Source organism: Dasypus novemcinctus, chromosome 29 (genome assembly GCF_030445035.2).
Source record: "Dasypus novemcinctus isolate mDasNov1 chromosome 29, mDasNov1.1.hap2, whole genome shotgun sequence".
Classification (NCBI taxonomy): domain Eukaryota; kingdom Metazoa; phylum Chordata; class Mammalia; order Cingulata; family Dasypodidae; genus Dasypus; species Dasypus novemcinctus.
The window spans coordinates 16,330,963-16,357,451 of NC_080701.1; the positions used below are offsets into that span (position 1 = coordinate 16,330,963).

At 38.7% G+C, this 26,489-nt stretch overlaps 1 non-coding gene and 1 pseudogene across 1 annotated transcript; one reads left to right on the forward strand and one right to left on the reverse strand.

Moving 5' to 3' along the window:
• The first annotated feature begins 2,947 nt into the window (after positions 1-2,947).
• Positions 2,948-26,489, forward strand: part of LOC101434670 (chromatin target of PRMT1 protein pseudogene) — an 85,320-nt pseudogene continuing 61,778 nt past the window's right edge.
• Positions 10,745-10,847, reverse strand: LOC111759601 (U6 spliceosomal RNA). Its single transcript, XR_002793533.2, has one exon. It is a non-coding gene; the product is annotated as a U6 spliceosomal RNA (small nuclear RNA).

Consider the following 26,489-nt stretch of genomic DNA (forward strand, 5'->3'; position numbering starts at 1 on the left):
TAACTAAGGGATTTGCTTATCGAGAGAGTCCATTAAGGTTCAGTTTCACATAAGGGAGAGAAGTGACCTGGGGGAAATAGGATGGGAAATTAGTACAGTTTAATAAGTCATCTGTGGATGAGAAAGAGAGGAGAGACAATTCTAACTAGTGCTGTTCAAAAGTTTCAGTGGCTTTAGGAAAATGAAGGAAGCTTTGGTCATCCAGGGGCTAGAGGAGCCACAGTTTCTGAGGTCTCTCTTCTTGACCCTCCCTTGATCAGGAGGTTGGCTGAGCTTATGCAGCCTCCAACAGCAGCAGGTATGTGCTTAAGGATATGTGGAATAGGTGGGGCTGATGGTTTTGCTATGAACCAAAGTTAGTTCCAACTCGACCAAGGGTCTCCTCGACTCCTTGAGCAGGAGCACATTTCCATGGGGCAGAGCATATTGGACTGGACATGAAGGACCCTCTTCCTCAACTTTCCTATGCCAAGAATGACTGTATGGCCTTGGACAAATGCAGTCCTCTTTCTGGAGACCCCGTTTCTTTAACAATGCCACAACATGAGTGATAGGGAGGGGAGCAATAGAGGAATAACTGTCTTGCCTGACTTGGGCTTTCTGCTTATGTTTTATCAAAGCCAGAAAGGCTGTAGCATTCGAGAACCGGATCTTATACCCATCATTATCTCAGAAATAAATCCAATTCAATTTTATAGCAAGACATGGACCTAAACTCCAACATGCTGCTGGGGGAGAATCTAATGTGTGTAAAGGTCAAAGACAACGCTATAAGCCTGAAGTCCTTCCCAAATCTTATTCACCTGCTGAGTCATCTTCCCAGATCTGGATATATGACTTTTGAAATAGGACCAGCCTTGCCCCAAGCCAGGCAGCAGACGACTATGAGGGCAGAAGCTCGGATGTTCATGTAACAACTGGAGCCAATTTACAGAAGTAATATGATTTTCTAAATCATTGGAATTAGCTAGGCAAGCCCGAGAGTTACAATTACTCAGAGGCTCACAAGCCCTAAAAACATCTGGCAAACTCCAACTGGGGCGGAAGGGAAAAAATCCACCATACGCAACAACAGGCAAACGAACCAAACAAACCCAAGGCACCGACATCCATTTTTATTATGACATCCTTAAGGTCACCATTTCAAGGGTTGGAAGAAAATGAAAAGGAAACTTCTCTGAGGATAGTGCTTACAAGGGTTCCTTTACTTATAGTTGTTAATTTTCACAGTACAATTGCCCTGGGTTGTGAATTAAAGAAACAGATGAAAAAAACATTGTGCCTTTAACTGTACCGGAGGCCCCTTTGCATACTCCTGTGCCTTTTGATGAGAAACATTAAACATCTTTAATTTAGCACATCAATTTGAAAATCTAATTTTTTTTTAATGCTTTGTAGCAGCAGACGCGTGCACGGTGCTGTCACGACCATAGAAGAATTATGAGAAACTTGAACCGCGAAAAGTAAATTTGAAAAATCTCATTTCAGTTACTCTAAAAAGAGGGGAAATTAGATTTTGATTAAAATCACTCACACATACAATTTTAGGTAAACTAATTTAGCAAGACTGACTATATAATTTTTTTCCCTGCCAGTATGTCCTTTTTAATACTGGCTGCGAGATATTTGTACCCATAACCTTTCTTACAACCAATGGATTAAAAAAAAAAAAAGCTCTAATAAAGTGGCCTCTTGACCACAATGTGTGAGGCCTGGTAGGGTGAGATTAAAGTAGTGTATTTGTCAATATAATAGGCAGGAGCTGGGGATGAATTAAGACTCCTTTTCTGGCTTTTTTTTTTTAGCAGCCCCTCAGCTCTGGCTTTTCAACATTTTTTCTTTTTTTTTTTTTTTAAGGTTTCAACTTGGAAATTTTTACTTTAAGGAATGATGTGTCAGCTAATGTAGGGGATTAATTGCATCATTAGTGCTGCATAATGTTCATCCATGGCTAGAGGCCTGGGTTAGACAAATGCTGCCACCTCCATGGTGAGACAGGGGCGCAGCAACCGACGGCGCTCATTAATTAAAGGCGGATCCAGGTCCTTTACAAAGGTGGCCAGGTGAACTGAAATGATGTGCATGGCTGTGCTTCATAAACTGTAAAGTGCTGCTCAAGACGGCAGTGCCAATAAATGCCCTGGTGTTTGGGTTGGAATTACTGCCCTGCGGTGTCTGAGCTTGGCTCTCTGAAATCCCAGTGTGGAATCTCGGTTCTGAGTGGAGGAAAGATTGCTAGGCCCTTTTAGTTACAGAGCATCTCGTAGCAAACCTCATTTGGAAAAGTGCATTGTTGGGAAGTGGATATGGCTCCATGGATCGGGCTCCCATCTACCATATGGAAGGCCCTGGGTTCGCTTCCTTGTGAAGGCAAGCTGGCCCATGTGCTGTAGAGAGCTGACGGCCGCACCCTTGGAGAACTGGCGTGGCAAGATGACGCAACAAAGGGAGACAAGCAGACACAGAAGAACACGCAGTGAATGGACACAGAGAGCAGACAGCAAGCAAGCGGCAAAAGGGAGGGGATACATAAAAAAATAAAAGAAAATCTTTAAAAAAAAGTGCATTGTTAATGAATTGGGAGCTTTAAACTTATGGCTGAGGGGTGAATGATCAGCTTTCTGTGAGAATGGGAATGACAGTTCCACAGAGGATAATGTCCAACGCTGATCTCCTTCCCTACTGAGCAGGAAAGGCATGAAGAACCAGGCCTCCGCGAGCTGGCCAGTCTTGTGGTGCTGAGATGGCATGGCATGAGGAGGGTGAGAGCCTTTGGAAATGGTAACGCAGAATGTATATGCAAGGTATGCTTGCTTTCCCAAGAAATCACGAACTAAGAAAATAATGGCCTAGTTATGGTTTGAAGCTGTGTGTTCCCCAGGAAATGCAACATGTTCTTGCATTCAATTCACCCATGGGTGTGAACCATTGTAAGTAGCTCCTTTCGATGAGGTTCATTCAGTTAAAGGCTCTGTGGCCCAGCCCAGCCCGGTTGGGCCTTCGTCCTGTTACTGGAGTCCTTTATAAGCAGAATGAGAGAGAGAAAGCGACGGGCGGCAAGACGCTGGACCTGGAAGAGGCGGGTGATCAGGTGATGCCACCACGTGCCTGTCATGTGACAAGCTAAGGACCCCAGGATCACCTGCAGCCAGCCCCAGAACGTCACTGTCCTCAGGGAGAAGGCGTCACACCGACACCTTGATTTGGACTTATTTTTAGCCTCAAAACTGTATTGAATAAATTCCTATTGTTTAAGTTGCCCCATGGTATGGTATTTGCTTGAGCAGCCCAGGACACTAGAATGTAGCAGTACCAGCAGGGCAGAAAGAGACTTTAGTCACTGTCTCTTTTACCACAACTGTCTCCCAACCCTGGTATTCCACAGGAAGATAGAAAATGGGTAAGAGAATCGGGAAATGGGAGATGAGGGAAGGGAAGAGAATTAGGTAAAAAGAAGTAATTTAGGCTACAGAAGTAGGAAATTGAGAGAATAGAATGGGGGACAAAGGAGAAGAGAAAGGTACAGGGGAGAAGGAAAAGAATAGAGGAAGGCGAGAGTCAGAAAATGAGAGGGGGAAAGAGGAAGGTGGCAGGGCAATTTTGATCTTTCTTAGTACAGTTCATTTTTACTGCACCTTATGCAGCTCAGTCTCAGAGCTCACTTTCAGCCTTGGCAATGCCAGAAATTGCCACTGCCTTGGCTTCTTAGAACCTTCTTAAAAACATCCATAGAAGAAAAATACTGGGGCATCTTCTCAGTAGGCATCAAACCCACCTGTCTTCTCCCCAGTGTGGAGTTTGTGGCTCATCTCTAATTCCTTCCTTGCCACATACCCATAACTAATTTGCCTCTTTACTTCCAAACCCAACCTGATCCCAAACACCCACCTTCTCTTGGCCTGTCCCACAGCAGCTGAATGTTTCCAGAGCAAAATCATACAGAGCAGGGACTTCCCTTTAATGACTGCCAAACCTCAAATTAACAGTTAACCTTTTCTGGCAATCTGTTCTCACAGTCCGTAGATTGACTATAGGCTTACCCCTCAGAGCCTCTTCCTGGCTAATGCTGCTGGCTTTTTTTAAGATTTATTTTATTTCCCCCCCTTCCCCTCCTCCTGCCCTGCTGTTTTTGCTATCTGTGTTGTCTTCTCTTCTCATTTTCTTTCCTCTACGATTCACTGGGATTTGATCCTGGGGACTTCTGATGTGGAGAGACGTTCCCTGTCAATTGTGGCTCCTCAGTTCCTGGTCTCTGCTGCACTTCACCTTGACTCTCCCCCTGTCTCTCTTTTGATGTGTCATTAGCTTGCTGTGTGACTCACTTGCGCGGGCGCTGGCTCACCACTTGGGCCCTTGCAGGGGCACTGGTTGCTGCTTGGTTTTAAATATCCAAACTTCATAGAACACTTTTGGGGCTGATGTTTATTTAGGAAATAAGTATCTTCACCTGCCCTAGTACCATATAATAATATGAACCTAAGGATGTCCAGGAAAAGACTCAGACTGACGTCCAAATACAACTGGAACCTGTAAAAACCATGTGTAGATGTTTTGAAAAACATGTCGTGTCGACAAGGCAGAGTGGTGCCTGGCTGGCCGAGAGAGACCATCTTACTACATATAAAGCCACAGTTTATTAACAAATATGTTAATTTTGGAAATAAGGAGGTGACATTTAATGCATTATGTATTTTAATATATATGAGAGTTGACTATATATATATATGTTTCCATATATAATGTGAATATATAGAGCAGGTATGTATACATACATATAATATATACACAGGCATTTTACTGTCTCATTAACTTTCAGGAAATTATTTGGGGAAGTTGGTTTGTAAAGTATTAAAAATTTTCCCCTTTAAGGTAGTGGCAATTAGGCTGCTGGTTAATTTTTCTGCGCAGAATGTCTGATTTTCAGAATTCGGATTTATTAAGGTAGCTGAAAAATACCCATGTTGTCAAATCCAATGAATGCTGTTCCAGTCTGATCTTTCTCTGTCTTGGCAGCCCTTTAAACAATTGCTGTGCTCTCCTGCAAGAAACACGAAGCTCACTTCCCTGGCTCTTCTGCTGGAAGGAGTTCCTCCGCAGTTTCATCAGTGGGCTCCTCCTTCTCTATTCTCCCTCTTTATATCGCAGCTCCTCAGAGCTCATCTTTTCTCTTTCTGTACATTCTCTTTCCGTGTTATATGGGTGGTAAATATCATGGATTGAAAAAATTCCCTATATACTTATTCCTCCCAAATTATCTCTTGATCTTGGACATCTTTGAGCTAGAGAGCCCCATGTCCGATTGCATTTAGATGGGCTTCACAGATATTTTAAATGTACCCTAACAAGCCCCAGTGGAATTCTCAATTTTTGTACCCCAGGTTCTTCCTCCCCGATTTCCCCATCTCATTATATGGCACCACCATCCTATTAGTTACTATTATGGGTCGACCTGTGTTCCTCAGAAAGAGTGTTCAGGTCCTACCCTCTGGTCTTGGGAATGTGGCCTCATTTGGAAATAGGGTCACTGAAGCTGTGTCCTTATGAGAAGGGTAGAACAGGCACATGGAGAGACAATGAGAGTGCAGAGTGATGGCTGAAGTGGAGACCGACGCCCAAGGATTGCCAAAAGCCTCCAGAAGCTGGGAAAGGGCAGGGCAGGGCTCTCCCCTAAAGATTCTGGATTCCTTGCCTCCAGAGCTGTTGGTTCAAGCCACCCTGCTTGTGGTACTTTGTTACAGCCTCCCTAGCAAACTGAGACAAGTACCAAACCTGAAGCCTGAAGTCATCCTGAAATGCTTCATTTCCTTTATTCCACTCCCGATTCACCCCCACACACAGCCTAGGCAACTTTATAAGCAAATCTTGTTGATTTGACATGGGAAACGTTTTCCTTTATTTGCTTACCTTCATCCCTAAGGCCGCCACATGAAGCCAGGGCTCTCTCCTGCATAAACACCTTGGTCCCCACACTGGACTCCTACTTCCTCTTTGGTCTCCTTTCAATTCTTCCTCTCCACTGTAGCCCGGGAGCTACATCTGGTAACAACGGAAATCTGACCACACTATCCTAGATTAAAAGAACTTCAAAGGCTTTCCGTTCTCTCCACCTTGCTTTTCTGGAATGCTTTTTTCTTTACGTCGGTCCTGGGGATTGAACCCAGGACCTTGTACATGGGAGGCAGGCGCTCAGTCACAGACCTATATCCGCTTCCTGGAATGCTTGTCTCTGGATCTGTACATGACTAGCATCATGTGACCATTTATGCCTCAATAAAAATGTCCTCTTTCAGCAAAATACTTTTCTGGCCATCCTAACTAAATTACCTTTCCTTATCATTCCATTATCACAATACTCTGTTCATTTCCTTTCTATTGGTAACCAAAGTGGGGGATTATTTTATTTATTTCTTGCTTACTTGCTTACTGTCTGTCTGTTTCTGCTGCAATGTAAGTTTTGAAGGGGACGGATCTTGTTTGTCTTGTTCGTCATTGTATTTCTAATATCCAGCAACAAATCATAGTATTTAGTAGAAGCTAAGTAATTATTGGTGGAGTTAATTAACTAATGCCATTTATCATTAAAGGATACTGAAGTTTATGGGTCCTCCTAGATGCAGGAATTTTAAAAAAATTCTTGAGAGAGATGCTCTACTCCTTATGAGTAGAACAACAGAAGAGTGACAGAGATGTAGACCAGCCAGTGCAGAACAAAGAGAATAAGGCAAAGATTATGGCACAGGGAAGCCCTAACAACTTTGGAAGCCCAGGAAAGAAAGAAGAATTTAAGTATTAATAACATTTTAAAAATTGAAGTATTACATAAATATAGAGAAGTACACTAACCAAAATTTGGCAGTTTGATGCTATAAAGTAAACATTTGTAACCAATTTTGAAAGAGCATCATCAAAGTATTACTGCTATATAGTGTGTATTTTACATTTGGTGTATTTCCCCCCCAACCCACCCTATTAATTTTTGTTCATAAACCATATAATTTATCTAAAGTGTACAATGAGTGGCATTTGGCATGAGATGCGCATTTATCACCTCAATCAATATTAGAGCATTTTCATTACTCCAAAAAACAAAAATCAGCAAGAAACAAACCACTATCATACCCATATCTTAGTGCTACTAATTACAAATCCTGTTATGTGCTTTTCACCACTTTCATTCACTTCCAAACATTTACGAACAACTTTTTACCAATTCTGCACTGATTAAAACTCAGTTTAATGTACCATGCTACCTTCCCGCCATCAGTGAATAAACATTCCTATCTCTTCACATCCTCTCCAACACTTGTAGTTTTATGTTTTGTTAATAGTGGCCATTCTAGTAGGTGTGGAATGTTATCTCATTGTAGCTTTGCTTTCCATTTCCCTAATAGCCAGAGATGTTGAACATTTTTTCATGTGTTTTTTGCTATTCGTATTTCTTCTTTAGAAAAATGTCTATTCAGGTCTTTTGCCCATTTAAAAAATTGGGTAGTTTGTTTTTTTATTATTGAATTGTAGGATCTCTTTATAAATCATGGACATGCCTTGGCTGATGTGTGATTTCCAAATATTTTCTCCCATTGAGTAATTTGCCTTTTTACCCTCTTCACAAAGTCCTTTGAGGTTCAGAAGTGTTTCATTTCGAGGAGGTCCCATTATCTATTTTGTTGTTGTTGTTGTTGCTTGTGCTTTGGGCATAAGGTTTAAGAGACCCCCACCTATTACAAGGTCTTGTAGATGTTTCCCTACATTATCTTCTAGGAGCTTTATGGTCCTGGTCTTCATGTTTAGGTCTTTGATCCACTTTGAATTGTTTCTTGTATAGGGTGTGAGATAGGGGTCTTCTTTCATTCTTTTGGTTATGGATGTCCAGTTCTCCCAGCACCATTTGTTGAAGAGAGTGTTCTATTCCAGAAAAGTGGACTTGATAAGTTTATAAAAAATCAGTTGACCGTAGAGGTGAGGATCTATTTCTGAACTCAATTCAATTCCATTGATCAATGTGTCTATCTTTATGCCAGTACCATATTGTTTGACCCCTGTAGCTTTATAATACACTTCAAAGTCAGAAAGTGTGAGTCCTCCCCTTTGTTCTTACTTTTTAGGATTTTTTTTTTTGGGGGGGGTACTTAGGACCTCTTTCCCTTCCAAACAAATCTGGTAATTGACTTTTCTATTTCTTTAAAGTAGGCTGTTGGAATTTTGATTAGTATTGCATTGAGATATAAATCAATTTGGGTAGAATTGACATACTCACGATGTTTAGTTTTCCAGTCTATGGACACAGAATGTCCATTCATTTGTTTAGGTCTTCTTTGATTTCTTTTAGCAATGTTTTGTAGTTTTCTGAGTACAGATCCTTTACATTCCTGGTTATATTAATTCCGGGATATTTGAGTCTTTTTCTTGCTATTGCAAATGGAATTTTTTTCTTGATTTCTTCCTCAGCATTTTCATTACTAATGTGTTGAAACAGCACAGACTTTCTTTCACATGTTGATTTGTATCTTGACACTTTGCTGAACTCATTTATAAGCTCTAATGGTTGTAGATATTTTGGGATTTTCTAAATATAGGAGCTTATCGTCTGAGTATATTGAAAGGTTTACTTCTTCAATTTGGATGACTTTTTTTTTTCTTGCCTAATTGCTCTACCTAGAACTTCTAGCACAATGTCGAATAACAGTGGTGACAGTGGATATTCCTGGTCTTGTTCCTGATCTTAGAGGGAAAGCTTTCAACCTCTCCCCATTGGGTATAATGTTGGCTGTGGGGTTTTTATATATGCCCCATTTATGTTGAGGGACTTTCCATCTATGTCTATATTTCAAAGTGTTTTTATCAAGAAAAGATGGTGTATTTTGTCAAAATGACTTTTCTGTATTGATGGAGCTGATCATGTGGTTTTTTCTCCTTTGATTTGTTAATGTGGTGTATTATGTTAATTGATTTTTAAAATTTCTTATGTTGAACTATGTTTGCATACCAGAAAGGAAACCCATTTGATCATGAGATATATAGTTTTTTTTTTTATGCTGTTGAATTCGATTTGCAAATATTTTGTTGAGAAGTTTTACATCTATGTTCATTAGAGAGATTTGTCTGTAATTTCCGTTTCTTGTAGTGTCTTTACCTGGCTTTTGTATTAGGGTGATGTTGGCTTCATAAAATGTGTTGGGTAATTTTCCCTCCTTTTCAAATTTTTGGAAGAGTTTAAACAGGATTGGTATTCATTCTTCTTGAAATGTTTGGTAGAATTCACCTATGACGCCATCTCGTTCTGGACTTTGCTTTATTGGAAGATTTTTGATGACTGATTCAATCTCTTTGCTTGTGATTCATTTGTGGAGTTTCTGTACTTCTTGTAGAGTCATTGTACATTGTTTGTGCATTGCTATGAGTCCGTTTCATCTAGGTTGTCTAATTTGTTGCATACAACTTCTCATAATATCCTCTTATGATTCTTTTTAATTCTGTGGGATCAGTCATAATGTCCCACTTCATTCCTGATTTTATTTGCATCTTCTATCTTTTTTTTGTTAGTCTAGGAAAGTGGTTATTGATTTTATTGACTTTCTCAGAAAGTTTTGGTTTTGTTTTGGTTTTTTTTGTCCCTAATTTCATTTATTTCTGCTCTAATCTTTCTTTCTTTCACTTGCTTTGGGAATGGTTTGCTGTTCTTTTTTCACTTTCTCTAGTTCTGTTAGATCTTTGATTTTAGCTCTTTCTTCTTTTTCAATATAGACATATAGGGCTATACATTTCCCTCTCAGCACTGCCTTTGCATTATATCATAAGTTTTGATATATTGTGTTCTTGTTTTCATTCATCTTAAGATATCTAATAATTTCTCTTGCAATTTATTCTTTCATCCTCTGATGGTTTAGGAGTATTGTTTAGCCTCAGCATATTTGCAAAATTTCCCCTTTCCCACCTATTATTGATTTCCAGTGCATTCCATTAAGATCAGAGAAGGTGCTTTGTATAATTTCAATCTTTGCCTATTTATTGAGAATTGTGTTGTGGCACAATATGTGGTCTATTTTGGAGAAAGATCCATGAGCACTTGAGAAGAATGTATAATATAACCTGCTGATTTGGGGTACAATGTTCTGTATATGTCTGTCAAGTCCAGTTCATTTTTCATATTGTTCAAGTTCTCTGTTTCCTTGTTGATCTTCCTATTTGTTTTATCTATTGATGTGAGTGGCGTGTTAAATTCTCTAACTATTGTTGTAGAGGCATTTATTTCTCTTTTCAGTTTTGCTGGAGTTTGCCACATATATTTTGGGGCACCCTGATTAGGTGCATAGATATTTATGACTGTTACTCCTTCTTGGTGGATTGTTCCTTTTATTGATTTATAATGGCCTTCTGCTTCTCGTCATTTTTTTTTTGGATTTAAAATCTATTTTTCTGACTAGTATAGCTACCCCTCCTCTCTTTTGGTTAGTATTTGTGTGAAATATATTTTTCCACCCTTTCACTTTCAGTCTGTTTGCATCCTCAGGTCTAAGGTAAGTCTCATGCAGACAGCATATGGATGGCTCATGTTTTCTTATCCATCTGACAGCCCATGTCTTTTGATTGGAATGTTTAATCCATTAATGTTCAATGTTCTTACTGTAAGGGCACTACTTACTTTAGCCATTTTATCCTTTGGCTTTCATAAACCATATCTTATATTTGTCCATCTTTTTATCTTTTTGGTTACCCTTTCTGATGGTATTCCCTTCTACACTCTAAAAATATGGAACACTTTATGAATTTGCATGTCATCTTTGTGCAGGGGCCATGCTAATCTTTTCTGTACCGTTCCAATTTTAGTATATATGCTGTTGAAGCAAGTACTTGGTGTCTTTTTCTTGCCTAATTTCTCTCACTAGAAATTCCAGTACAATTTTGAATAGCAATGGTGGTAGTGGACATTCTTGTTATTTTCTTGTTCTCAGGGGGAAACTTTTCAGTCTTTTACCATTGAGTTTGATTAGCTGTGGTTTTTTCATTTATGCCCTTTGTCATGGTGAGGAAGTTCCTTTGTTTTCCTAGCTTTCTATCAAGAAAGGGCACTGGATTTTGTCAATGACTTCTCGTCAATTGAGAAAATAATTTTTATCCTTCATTCAAGTAATGTGATGTATTACTCGATTTGATTTTCTTATGTTGAACCATTCTTGGTGTAAATCCACCTTGCTTGTGGTATGTAATCTTTTTACTGTGCTGTTGGATTCAGTTTGCTAGAATTTTGTTGAGGATTTTTGCATCTATATTCATAAGGAATATTGGTCTGTATGTTTCTTTTCTTGAAGTATCATTATCTTGCTTTAGTATTAGGATTATATTGGCCTCATAGAATGAATTGGGAAGTGTTTCCTCCTCTTCAAGTTTTTTGAAAATTTGAGAAGGAACAGTGTTAATTCTTTTTTGAAAGTTTCACCAGTGAGGCCTTCTAGTCCTGGGTTTTTCTTTGTTGTGAGGTTTTTGATTACTGATTAAATATCTTTATTTTCTATTGTTATGTTGATGTCTTCTATTTCTTTTTGAGTCAGTTTAGGTAATTTGCATGTCTGGTGTATTGAAGTGTGTACCTCAGTTTGGATATGCTTGATCTTGGTTCTCATTCTGGTAGACGAGGACCTATTGTAAATAAGATCTCTTCAAGAGGTTACTTCTGATAAGATGTGGCCCAACTGAATCATTTTGGGCCTTAATCCAGATTACTGGGGTCCTTTATAAGCAGAGTGTAAGTCAAGTGGAGAAATAAAGCACTGCAGAAGCAAGAAGCTGGAAGTCAATGGCACCTGGAAGAGGAAGGAGAACATGATGCCATGTGCACTGCTATGTGATGGAAAAGCCAAGGAACCCCAAAGATTGCTGGTCAGCCAGAATAGACCAAGTCTGGGAGAAAGCAAGCTTTCTTTCTTTCTGTAGTGTTCGTTCAAATATAAAAATTAAAAAAAAATGGTTAGAAAAAGGAAACTTTTAGCCTTGCTGATCTACCCCTACAGGTCTATTGGAAGTGTTGCCTGTTGATTGGCAAGGATCTGTGAAGTGTTTCTTACTAGTCTCAGATGTAATAAGTATTAGTAATTAAAAGTGCGTTTTTTAGAGGGGAGAGAATGTAGCTCAGGTGATTGAGCACCTGCTTCCCATGTACAATGTCTCGAGTTTGATCCCCAGTATCTCCTAAAAACAAAGTAAACAAACAAATTGAAAAACTATCACTCACTGGGGAGTGGATGTAGCTCAGTTGAGTGCTTGTTTCCCATGTACGAAGTTCTGGGACCAATCCCTGGTACTGCCTAAAAAAAAGTGAGTATTTAGAACTTTTACTGAAATTTGGCATTACTGTAGTATCCTAGCATATCATTAGTCCTAAAAGAGCTTTTATTTTATGTAAATAATTTAAAAATAGTTTCAAATCATGGAAATGAACAAACACATAGATGCATGCAACTATAAATATTCATGTATACTTTTGATCAAAAGGTAAAATTTTAAAGTTAAAGTAAAATTGATATCATATGGAGGTTAACAATATATGTTAGGGAATTAGAAATCTTAAAATAAACATAAAAAAATTAGAGATTCCTAAAGGGGCCTAGGATAAATATTGAATTTGAAATGAAACTTTTTTTTTTGTTTGCTCCTCCTTATCTGTGCTTAGAGTGGAGGAAAGAACATGAACTTGATTTCAGACATATTCATTTGAGTCCTGGCTCTGTTATGTACAAACTCATCTTGAGCAAGTTACTTAAGTGCTAAGTCTCAGTTAACACATCTTTAAAATCTATATTCTACATTTCCCAATATTGATTTCAGTGTGTTATTTATAAGATTAAATGACCTAACACATATGGTTAATGTGGTTCCTGACACATTACAGGTGTTCAATAAATGGTGGCTGTAGTTGTAATAGTAGCATTTATAGTGTTTGTTGGTGGCAATGTTCTTGAGTCTAGTTATGAACAAATGTGCTCCTAGGTGGTAAGATGTGATATTTGTGGATAATATATCTGTAAAGGACTTTATAGGTTAAAAAGTGTTATTTAAAATTCATTAATTTTGGAATTTACAACAAATCTGTGAATTATGTATGGAAATTTGGAACAGTTGTGTTGGGAAATACTATCTTGGTTATATGGATGCTAAAACTAAGTTTTCTCAGGCAAATAGCTTGCTTAATAGAGAAGAGAAAAATAAAAATAATGCTTTGAATTTTGGGAAAAAAAACCAACTAACATAAAAAATACAAGAATTCACAGATAAAATAAAGAGAATAAAAATAAAAATAAAGAGAAAAGAAAGTGGAATGGCAGAGTTTAGGAAAGGAATTGAGAATGGCCATCTTTAAATATGTAACTAGAATAAGAGCCAAGTTAGAAGTGGAAAGTAGAATAGATGTTGCTAAAATGTAGTTAGGGATGTATAGAGTATGCTTGAGAAAAATCACATAGAGCCAAATAGAGAAGAACCAAGTGTTAAAAATAAACCAAAGAAGATAATAGAGATGGAAAAAAAGTAGAATTAAGTATATTAATAATAATTCTTAATAAGGGAAAGAATTGCAGACATTTAATAAAACTCTTTTGAGTCTATTATCTGCATCTTAAGAAAGAAAAATATTACTGAATAAATATTTAGATATAGTCTCATTAGTTTAGTAAGCTTCAGGGTAGACAAAAGTCCTATAGAAATTCTGGTAGAAAAAGCAAGGCAGAAAATATGAGGCTTTATATTCAGCTTAATAGGGTGGGTAAATACTAAAGATTTCTATAGAAAGTAAAAAGGAGACAAAATTATACCATACCAAACTGTCTTTCAAGTGAAATGAGAGGCATACTTATACATACTAGTAATTGAGGAATAGAATGTTTGTAAACCTTCTCTCAAAATTACTTGGTGATAAAATCCAACAATCAACTAAATGACACTAAATAAAGGATTCAGGGGTAGAGAAGCAGCGGTATGAAAGGTCTGAAGCCAAGCAAGGGGTCAACTTAAATGAATAACTAAGTTTAAATATAATGGGGATTTTGGTTACAGAACAGAATGTAACTATATAAATCTTGACAATGTAAAACAATGGTTAAAAAATGTGTAGGGAAACAGGGAAAAGAGGAGTAGAAGGACGAGAAAACATACCACTTTCTTTATCTTTCATAGCTGAAAGTCAAAGACACTGTCCAAAGTGTTAAGTTTAAATATAATGGGGATTTTGGTTACAGAACAGAATGTAACTATATAAATCTTGACAATGTAAAACAATGGTTAAAAAATGTATAGGAAAAAAATGTATAGGGAAAAGAGGAGTAGAAGGACAAGAAAACATACCACTTTCTTTATCTTTCATAGCTGAAAGTCAAAGACACTGTCCAAAGTGTTAAGTCAATAAATAGAGGTTCAAACATGTAATTTAAAGTTACAAAGAATTTCAAAAAGAGACCATGGTGGATTGGAGCTGTATGTACACAGAAAAACATGGTCTTAAACTGAATCCATTCCTGTGGGTGTGGACCCATTGTAAGTAAGACCTTTCAATGAGGTTAAGGTGTGGCCCAACCCCATCAGGATGGGTCTTAATCCTGTTACTGGAGTCCTTTATAAGCAGAATGAAATTCAGTCTGATGGAGAGAAAGCCAAGAGAAGCAAGAAGCTGAAGGTCTTCTCTTCTCAGAAGAGAGTGGTGAGGAGAGGCCGCCATGTGCATTGCCATGTGATAGAGGAGCCCAATACCAAGGATCACCAGCAGCCAGCCCTAGAATGCCAGTCTTCAGAAAGACAGCATCACATTGATGACGCCTTGATTTGGACTTTCTTCTAGCCTCAAAACCATGAGCTAATAAATTCCCCTTGCTTAAGCCATCCCATTGCATGGCATTTGCTTTAGCAGCCAAAAAATGAAGGCAGAGACTGATAATACATCATTTAAATATCCAGATTGGAATAAAAAATCAACACAAGAAAATGCTAAGAAAAAAATATAGACTACAAGAAACAGCAAACAACAGAAGCATGGAAATGGAAACAACAACCTAAAATAAGATGACAAAATTAAGACTCAACTTGTTTATTATAAAAATGAGGACAAACTGAACAATTTCACTTAATTAAATAAAATGTCTCAGATTGTACGAACGGGACAGATTTAAAAATTAAAAGTCCAGAAGGTTTAATATATACCAACAGGCAAAGATGTACCTAGCAGATAAATATATACATGCAAAAAAACAACCAGGTGATTACAATTATTGAAACAAATCCCCAAACCCGAACCAAAAAAGCAATAATTGCAACAAAAACCAGGGCTCAAAACCATTAATATTAGAAAAGAGTGAACTGAAAACAAAAAGTGTATCATGAAGCAAAGGTAAACTGTTTATATTAATAAAGAGTGTGCATCTGTATTGGAAATAAAACTTGTGAATCTTTTTTATACCAACTAACATAGCATCAAATATTTAAGGCTAACATTACAGTGAATCAATGATAAATTGAAAAATACTCTAATAGTAGGAATTTTTAATGCATTGCTCTTATCCTGAGATAGTTATTAAAAATAATTAAGATTACACTGGGTTTTTACAATATAATAAGGGTGATCATGCACAGATTTGAACAAACACACCTCTTCAGGTCCATGGGGTATTTAAGAAAACTGATCATACATCTTTCCTTAAATTTAGTTTATTTTAAAAAAATCAGCACTTTATAGAAGCTTCTACCCCATAATTTTAGTAAACTTTCCAGAAAAGTTTGAAAACCTCTGAACTAAGAAATGAGAGCCACACTCTTAGACAGTCAGCATGAAAATGTTTCCTTTCAGTTCAAATGACATTTCCCATTGTTATTTCAGAGAAAAAATGGTTCTGATCACAGTTGTCTGGGCAGCTGTTAGTTATAGCCAATTCTATCATTTTCTAACAAAGGCGCTAAGGAAAATCTGGAGTTATAAATCATCCCTCAAAGATGATTTCAATAATAAAACTTGAGGTTGCAAAGCACTTGAGCTAGTGAGAAGGCCGGCTGGCACACTCGTCCCAGATTCTCTGCTCTTTCCTCTCCAGCACTCTCATAAGTCTGGGGTTCACAAAGATAATAATAATGCTGGTTAATAATGGGACTCGGAATTGAGCACAGAGCTCTTGATCCTAGTCCTTTGTTCCTATAAGCCACCTTGCTTTTCTTCAGCACACCTAAGGACTATGGATGAAGGGTATGATGTCTCCTTAGATTTAACTTTAAAAAGAGATGTTGTATTTAACTGGCTTTCTGACCAGTGCTCTTATGGCTTTAGCCATTTTCCAAAATCTTCACATTCAGCCTTTTGGGTGGAATTATTGTATAACACGTATTTGATTGATCTAGTCTGTATTGTATAACTCTCTTGCTCACACCTGATTTTATTGTTACAGAGGGCTGCAAGTGCAACGTTGCCTTCCTAAAGTCTCTGCTCAGCCTTTTGCACATCTTAAGTACATCTGTCCCAGCCTTGTGCTGACATTCTCTGGGTTCTAATCTAGTAGCTCTGGTCCCCTGACCCCACAGGTATTACCCTACATATGCGTTTCTTCTAGCGCAGCGTGAATGTGGTTGCATGCATTATTTGGACTTTTAAAAATTTTTTTTGCAAAACCCTCCGCACGCTTCCATTGGTTGTGCACTTGGCAAGGTGTTTAATAAGCTCCGAGTCTTTTCCCTTTATAAACATTTCATTTGAAATAATAATCTAAAAAGTTCTTACTTAAAGACATCCAAAAAGGTTCTGTGATTTAAAAATGAAATATTGCTTTGTTTACTGTCTTTCTAGATATCTGCTCTGAGCTTTTTGGTTACCGCTGAAGGGATAAATCTTCTCTGAGCCACTGGGAAGCTAGTTCTAGGAAAGAGGATGGGTAAATACTAGTAGCTGTTTCCAGATGAAAAATATAGTTTTGACTTGGATAGTATCTTCAATTTTACCATCGAGTCTGTCTCTAAGCTCAGGAAACAATATTTATATGGCTGAAAATCTGGCTTTTTAAAAAAACAGGTGAAAACTTACTGGAGTTATGAATTTGCTAGTGCAATATTCTATCAATCATTTTTCATCTTTCTCTTTGGCGTCCCTTTTAAAAATTTTAAAAACAAAAAATTTAAAGCTGAACTAATTAAGCTTTGTGTTTTAGGAGAAAGTTATCTTTAGGTAATAATTCACTTCTGACCCCAAAAGGCAACTTGTAAAATTTCAAAAGAGTTGTCGATTAGTATTTGAGCTACTTAATAGAATTGTAGGAAATATCTATAGAATACATTTTTGTTCATTCAATTATTCTGGACACAGTTATGAATAGCTCCTGCCACAATGCACTGTGCAAAATGCTATGTGGAAAATGAGGAGATAAACAGGCAGTGATCTCCACAGCCAGATAGCAAACTCATGGAGGCCAGGTTATGGCATGTGTATAAACAACTTTAATACAAGATTGGAGATGTTAAGTATCAAGGGAGATAGAAGTGAAAGATGTTGAGAATCTAGGGGCAGCAGAGATTCCTTCAGGCTGAGGCATCTGGGAAGAGCCAGCATTTGAGGTGAACCGGGAGGAATAGCTAGCATTTTGATATGCAGAAATTGGCAGCATTGCAAAGGCAAAGTCATGACCAAATGTGTGTTGACTTCCCACTGAATTCTTCTTAGGCTCTTGCTAAAGATCCAGGCCCATCCTCCAATAAGATACCTCATTTCTGGCCAGTAATAACTCTGCTCTCTTTATTTGGGGCCTATGTTCTTTACCTCCAAACTCCAGGCCACATAATAGCAACAACCTCTTCAAGATTCCTAAGGCCAGTGGATCACACAGCATTTGGTCGAGTGGCTTGGAGCATTGCGACCCATCTGTCCTTCAGAGCCCCTGGCTGGAACATTCTCCTCCCAGCCATCTGCTCCTGCCATCCATCCATCACCTTGGAAAGGACCTTCCTATGTTGAGATGCGTGTAATGCAACTACTGCTTTGCTTTGGGTTCTGATCTGTGTTTCCCAAACACAGTGCGATTTGCTAACAGACCTCACAACATAAAAAAAATAAAGATATTTGGGTTTTGTGGTGGTTTTCCTACCTGCTGTGATTTCAGTAAAGCTAACGAACATCTCTGAACTTCTGTTTCTCCACCTGGAAAATGGGAATACTAGATTGCTTTTGTCTCTACCATCCACAGCAGTTGGGAAAATAAGTCATTTGCAAAGCACTGCTTTGATTTTGGCTTTTAAACATGAGAACAGATATGTGCCATTCTTTGGATAGAGGATTTAATCCAATAAATTAAGCTATGAAATATTTTCAGCAAATTAAATAACATTTGTCTATCATTTTCTTTTTAAAAAGTGAGATATATTCATGGGGGGAGGGGGAAACTTAGGACACAAAATTTTAAGAGCCAACACACTTTCAGAACCTCATATCTTCTTTTTCTGATAACCCGTTAGTATCAATTTTTAAAATAAGCCACAAAATAATGTATCTGAAACTGAGTCCCTTTGGAATTATTTCCATATGAGAATAAGAGAGGCTGCATGGGTTGAATGCCATTTAAAATAAAGCATTTCCTCTTTAAAAAGTAGCTAAGCTTTTTAGCTAGCTCAAGCATGTATTGCAATACTTGGGCACTTTTCTACATGGCTAGTTGTCCTATAAGCTGGAACAAGCTTCTTGGAAAGTAATTTGGCAATATGTGTCAAAGACCTTAAACATATTCATATCCTTTGACCCAGTAATTCCATGCCTGGAAATTTATCTTAAGGCAATAATCAGAACTGTACCCAGAGATTTATATATGATGATGTTTATCCCAGCATTTAAAAAATAATAGCAAATAGGGGAAACAACCTAAATGTCAAACAACAGGGGTTCGGTTAAATAAATGATTGTACATCTCTATCCAGAGCACTGTATGGTTGTTAAAAATGATGATGTCAAAGAAGTGTTTAAGGCTATGGGAAAATGCTTATGATGTCTCATGAACTGAAAAAAGAAAAGAAAAATAAAGTATGTATGTAGGTACATAGCAAAAAAAAAAAGGACTTGCTTTAGTTTTCTAGGCTGCTCAAGCAAATACCATGAAGTTGTTTGACTTGAACTTGGAAATTTGTTTGCTCATAGTCTTGAGGCCTGGAAAATGTCAAGGTATCATCAAGGCAATGCTTTGTCCCTGAAGACTTTCTGGGGTTGGCGGCCAGTGATCCTTGGTTCCTCCGTCACATGGCAAGGTGTAGGGTAGCATCTCCTGGTCTTTTCCTTCTCTTTTGGGTTCCATTTCAGCTTCTTGATTCCTGTGACTTTCTCTGACTGTGTCTGAATTTCGTTCTCTTATAAGGGACTCCAGTTACAGGATTAGGAACCATTCTGATTGGGCTGGGCCACACCTGAACTGAAGTCGCCTCATCAGAAGGTCCTCCTGACAATTGGTTCACACCCACAGGAATGGATTAAATATAAGAACGTGTTTTTCTTAAATTTTCAAACCTCTACATTATGGATATATTAATATGTAATGAAATGTTAATAGTGATTATCTTTGGATGGTGGAACAAAAGGGTATTTGTTTATTTCATTTTATTCTATTTTATTTTACTACTGTTCTCAATTTTTAGGCACCTCTTAAACCTCTAGGCTTAATTCAGGGAGTTTCCTTAGAGGCTTTCGGCTGCTTTCTGTCTGCTCCCTGCTGGTGTGTCTTGTGAACTCTTTAATCTTAGCTTATGGTGGCTTCCCAGTGTTCTACCATAAGGTTCAGGAACCTTAGTAATAATTTCACCAGAAAGTGACATGACTCTGGGGGGATGGGCTCTCACTACTGAAACTTAAAAGACTGATTTGAGTTAGAAACAAAACAAAACAAAACAATGAAGTAATTTGGAAAATGAGGTATAGTTTTCCAGTAATTGGAATTTCATTGACTTATTGAAAATATCAGCTAAAGGATCTTTAAAGATGAGTAGCTCCAGAATAGTTAGTGTAATTTTCCAGGGTTACATGCTAGGAATGGCAAAATGGTACTAGAATGGATGTTTGGTGGTTTATGCTCCCTTCTAGTCTAAGCTGCTTTTAACTGAGTTTTGCTTTCTAGGACAATTTCTTGATATTCAGGGTACTAGGCAATTTAAATTACCAAGCTGCCTTTGGGAAACCAATTCAGTCTGAACAAAGACAGCTAAAAAATATTTTGGGGGGTGATACAGGCTGGCTCCTGTGGGCTTTAGAGAGTTATACCTCTCATTCAGTAAAACACCTGTTAGGGGCACTAAAAGGCCCCTCTGTGCCAAATATATGAGTCCTTTCCAGTTCTTGTAGGGAATGGGAAAAATACTATTGAATTTTTACTCTCCTTATCAAGATTCTTAAATGCTATCAGAGAACTCCTGCCATATTAGCACCATCGGACTGAAGTTGTCTCAGGTGATGGGTGCTGCTTATATTTCTACAGTTGCTTCTTTCCATGAAACTCAGGGAAGGATCACCTGGATGCTGGTGCTTCTCAGACACAGGGAGAGAATTGTTTGTGGACCTTGTCCTTTGCTTGTGGAGTAATTCTCTTTTTTTAGTGTACAGTTGTTCTTTACCCACATCCAGCTCCTAAATTGTTACAATAGTTCAAATACTGTAATCTAATTGTTGCTAATACTTTAAGGAGTGCTGGCTCAAAGACACCAAATGGGTCAGTATACTCTCTTTATGTGGACTTAAAATCAGATGTCTATTTTTTCCGCCAGGGAACTTTCTTTCTAAATGTTATCAGCCCACGATAAGAAATTCAGTCTCCTAATGTGTTTCTCCATAAGCAGTTATTTTTGTATTATGTGTTTCCTTTAAATAGTATTCTTCTGTTCTTCTGTGTAGGGATCTGATCATTACTGTGACAGGGTTTTAAATAATTTTGTGGGCAAACTGGCAGGAGGATGATATGAAAGTTGTGAAATAGGAAAATGAGGTAAACGTGATTTTTCTTCTTCACTATATAATGATTCCACTTCTAGGTATGGGATACAGAGGGTGTTGGTCTGTGGATAAGTGCATAAGGGGGATTTGGCATGGATATTATCAATGCAACTGCAATACATCTTCCTATTAGATTCCACACGCCACCTGAAGATAATTTGGAAGGTGTAGCAGCAGAAAATTAAACCCTGTAAATGCTGTCTGGCAAATTAAAGGACATAATTGATTCTATTAGTTTATTTAAGTGCTTTTAATTGCCAGAGATAGGATTTGTTTGGTATAGCTTTTCAACTCTTGCTAAGCAAAGTTTATACTGTCAACAAACAAGTACTAGAGGTTGCCAAATGGCTCTTTTAAAAATTTCACCTCTCAGGTGTTTTATTTTATTTGGTACTTTCCTTTTGGTGCCAGACTCTTTTGTCTAGTCTACAATAATTGGGAAAACAATCAGCTCGTCATGTTGGACTCGGAAGGGGTCTCCAATGCCTGCCTATTCTTCCACACTGCAGCCATCAGCCATCTAAACCCAAATCCAGGCAAAGAGAGTCTACTGCCTTTTGAGTTACAGATCGTGGCATTCACACCTTGTACGAAAGAGAGTCCTGGAGCAGGTTTTTTGGTCAGTGCTTAAGGAAACAGTCCCCTGCCTTCTGAGCCCCAGGGTGGTTGCTCTGGGTTGTGGGCAAATCGCTGTCCTTGCATCAGCACTTGAGCACTCCTGAAGGGCTTTGGCTCCCCGCTGGCTGGACATCCTTTGGTATTCTGTTATATTTCAGTACAGCTGGGCTAGGCATTGCAAAAGTACCCTGATCATTCCTGCTTATGCACGTAAAGTTCTTAATTACACCCACAAATTACCTGGAACTATTAAGGAAGAGTAACTAAAGGGTTCACAAATCCCCTCACCCTCACCAAAATTGCACTCATTTTCTGCACATTGAGCCTCTCTATTCATGAACCAGTGCCTATTTATTGGACACATTTTTATGCACACTGCACCATTCTAGTTGCTCTAGGGAAAATGAAGAAGAGAAGAAGTCAAAGTTTTAGTCCTTGAGGAGTTTGTGATCTGCTAAGAGGATAATGCATGTTTACCTTAAAATAGCTACAACGTCAGTCAGGATTTGTGACGGCGGACGTGCCTAAGGGACCTGTTCTAAATTCTGCTAAGTTGTAAGTTCTATGAAGCGACGGGCTCAGGGTTTCTGAAGGCCTAATTGGGTTTGCTGTCTTTGGTTTTCTCAGCATCTATGCCAAGAGACAACTCAGAGCTTAAGGCTATTGTGCTTAGTTGGTGCAAAATTTTTAAGTTCGATGAATAATATCCTCACTGTTGCCCTTTTCCATCTGGGTAGAGTAGCAGTGAATGGCCACTGGCATGCTATTTCCTGACCCACCAGCTCTGTTCTGAAATATCATTTGCTGAATGGGAGGAGACCAAGCCACAACGATTGCAATGTGGTCTTCTATCCACTCTCATATTTGTGTGCAGAGACTGGCACCAGATTTCCCAATTCAATGACACTGTGAATGTGAAAAATCTTTTAAAAGCACAAAAATAGTAATAGCCAGCATTTTGAGCACTGTTTCAGGTTCTCTGCAAAGGAATTTGTACAACGTGATTTATTTTAATCCTTGTAACAACTTCAGGAACTTAGGTACTATTTTTAGTATCCCTATTTTACAGATGGCAAACAGCTTTCAGAGGTTAAGTTTCAGCTCAGTATAGCTAGTGGCAGAAAAAGGATTTGAATCTAGGTCTGAGTGACACAGGAGCTCAACTTCTGGCTACTTCTCTACCACCACTTAGAAAGCATTTACTACCCCCAAGGGGATGGTGGAGTTTAAATAGATGATGGTGGTGGTGAAATGATGGCAATACATTTTCCATGCCTTGAAAGAGGCTCTTTGGTGCCACCTACTGGGATTCTCTTTAATCCCATTATGTCCTAGTTAGAAGCCAGAGCATGAGTTGACCATAAATAGGTATCACTTCTCTGTTTTAACTTCAGAGTCCCCTTCTGTCCCCCCTTGGATGCAGGGTAGGTCAAACCTTTGACTTTGGGTCCTACCAAAGGCTTGCCATGTAAATCCCCTGAGTGTTTGGCTTTGCCTGATCATAGTCATTCGCTGGCTGTGGTTAATGTCTTTGACTTCCAGATCCCTTATCTCTTCTTAATAGCACGTCGCTGTGTGTTTCACCGGCTTGAGGCAATCAAGGTTAAGACCATCGGCTCCTGGATCTGCTGTCAGGTTCCAAATCAGACCCATTCTCCTCTGCCACTTAAATAGTCATGTGGTCTTGGGTAAGTTATTTGAAATTGCTAAGCTTCAACTTCTTCTTCTCTAAAATGGTTTAGTAGTATTTATGCATTTGGGTTGTTGTGAAGATTAAATAATGCTTATAAAACAGTTAGTACACTACCAGGCACAAGAAAAATAGTCAATTAATGGTTAGCTAGTATTAATTAGTGGTTACCTTTTCTGCAGCGCTGTCTTTCTCTGGCCAACTGGACTCTTGTCCTTTTCCTGCCAGTGCCCTGGGGAAACGGGTCATCGTAGCCCTTGGACAATGTCCCTGTGGTGAGAAGTGGGTGACAGGTCTTGGGTTCCTAGGAGGGCTGGTAGTTGGAAGTCACAGAAGCCCGAGGCCGACTACTGTTGGACAGCACTGGGGCATGCCAGCAGGCTCAGGGGCACTGCTGTCATCATGCTTCAACCCCTCTGCTATAGTTTCACTGAAACCACTTCAGACACCTCTAACTAAAATCTCAATGAGTTTGTTTCTTGCCTTGCTAAGTGGGTTATTTTTATTATTCTTAGAAGAGTTATAGGTTTACAGGAAAAAATCATGCATGCAATAGAGTTCCCGTATACCACCATACTATTAACACCTTGCATTAGTGTGGTACATTTATTACAATTCATGAAAGAAACTATTTATAATTGTTCTATTAACTATATTCTATCATTTACAATGGAGTTCCCTATGTGTGCAGTCCTACTTTTTTAAAAAGCTTTTTTTCTGCTAACATATACACAACTTAAAATTTCCCCTTTTTAACTCATTTGGATATATAATTTAGTGCTGTTAATTATGTTCACAGTCACCCATTACCAAGATTTTATTTATTTTATTATTATTTTTTAATTTGTAGTAGAACTTTTATTTTTTATTTATTTATTTTTAAAAATTACATTAAAAAAATATGAGGTCCCATTGAACCCCACCGCCCCCACCCCCCACTCCCCCCACAGCAACACTCTCTTCTCTCATCGTGACACATCCATTGCACCTGGTAAGTACATCTCTGAGTATCACTGCACCCCTAGTCAATGGTCCACATCATAGCCCAGACTCTCCCACGTTCCATCCAGTGGGCCCTGGGGGGCTCTACAATGTCCCGTAATTGTCCGTGAAGCACCACCCAGGACATCTCCTCGTCCCGAAAACGCCTCCACATCTCATCTCTTCCTCCCATTCCCCAAACCCAGCAGCCACTATGGCTACCCTTCCCACACCCACTCCACATTTTCTCTGTGGACATTGGATTGGTTGTGTCCATTGCACATCTATGTCAAGTGGGGACTTAGATTCCACATGGATACTGGATGCACTCCTCCTGGTTTCAGTTGTAGACACTCTAGGCTCCACGGTGCGGTGGTTGACCTTCTTCAACTCCATGTTAGCTGAGTGGGGTAAGTCCAATAAATCAAAGTGTAGGAGCTGAAGTCTGTTGAGGCTCTGGGCCTGGGTGTCATATTATCAGTCCAGAGATTCAAATCCCCTAAATATATCTAAAACCCCAGCACCAACTACAATTCCATTAAAGTAGCATGCAAGTCTTGTGAAAAGAGATCCCCTCTGAGTCCAATTCCATCACGCAGAAACACCAGTTCCAGAGAAGGGCCATCTGCCATGGCAGTGAACCCCATCTGCCATGATGATAGAACCCGTGGGTCTCTTTATTCCTCAAAAGAACCAATACCTGGGATTGTATCTACTTTATCTGTCTCTCAGACTCTGCTCATTTGTGCATAAGGGCATTCCTTCTGACAGCCTCCAGACTCTTTTTTAGAGACTCATAGCCTTATATTCTCAATTCTCCTTTCCATTTCCCCCTTACATTAGGTCAAACAGCATTTTGAAGTCATGTTATTATATGTAGACAGGGATTTTCTGCTGATCCGTGTTGAACCTTTAATTCAAGGTCCTTTTCTAGTTGCATCTTCAGCTGATATGTGGTAGTGATCCCTCGGTGTCAGGGAGGCTCATCACTGGGTGTCATGTCCCACGCTGGGGGGACTGCACTGCATTTATGTGCTGAGTTTGGCTGTGAGAGTGGCCACATTTGAGTAACATGAAGGCTGTCAGGAGGAAACTCCCAGGCACAGTGCTACTCTAGGCCTTATTCTTATTGGAGGTGTATAGGCTCAAAAGCATAGCCATAAGTATCAGGAGCCCACTGTTGGGCCCTCCTTCCTTCCTGGTTCTTGCCATTGCACCTGGGGAACTGCTGCTGCTCCCCCAGGGTCCACGACAGTGACCCCTCGGCCAGGGGCCCAGTACCCCCCCCAGCTATTGTTTTTAATTGTTTCCACTATGAGTATATCTAGACATTACTATATACCCTGGGCATATGCCCTGTATAACTCCCTGTCAACCATATATATCCTGTCAATAACATCCTATATCAGTATTCCTCTGCTGCCATTGTTGAACCACTCTGTGATCCAAAACTTCCTGTAAAGTCAATCCCAGCATAATGTCAGCTTCACAAGAGTCTTAGATCACCAAAATTCATATACACAATATAGAGTATTTCCCCAGATTCACCATAAAACCTTTTCCTTTCCACAGCAATAATCTCTTAACTTGTTCATATCATATTTCCTGAAACTGATGTACAGATTCCGAGACAATAGCTTTCAAACAAGGTGACATCCGTGCTTACTATGTGGTCCATACTTTAGGTTGTACAGTTTTCTAAATTTTTTAGTTATCCTATGTTTTGCCTTATGGTTTACATTGTTAGTCTGTCATCTCCTATATGTTTTTGGAGTAATATTACATGTTTTATATTCATCTTCGTGTATTCTCAAAAAACTCCTCTCTTGCCTCTTGAATATTATATGGCTATATACATGAGGTTCTATATCGGAGCTTTCAATTCGATTCCATTGGTCTGTGTGTCTCTCCTTATGCCAATACCATGCTGTTTTCACTACTGTAGCTTTGTAGTATGTTTTGAAGTCAGGAAGTGTGATTCCTCCTATTTCGTTTTTCTTTTTCAATATGTCTTTGATTATTCGGGGCCTCTTTCCTTTCCAAATAAATTTCATAGTTAGTTTTTCTAGTTCCTTAAAGAAGGCTGTGTTGATTTTTATTGGGATTGCATTGAATGTGTAGATCAGTTTTGGTAGGATAGATATCTTAATAATATTCATCTTCCTATCCATGAACAAGGAATATTCTTCCACTTATTTAGGTCTTCTTTGATTTCCTTGAACAGTC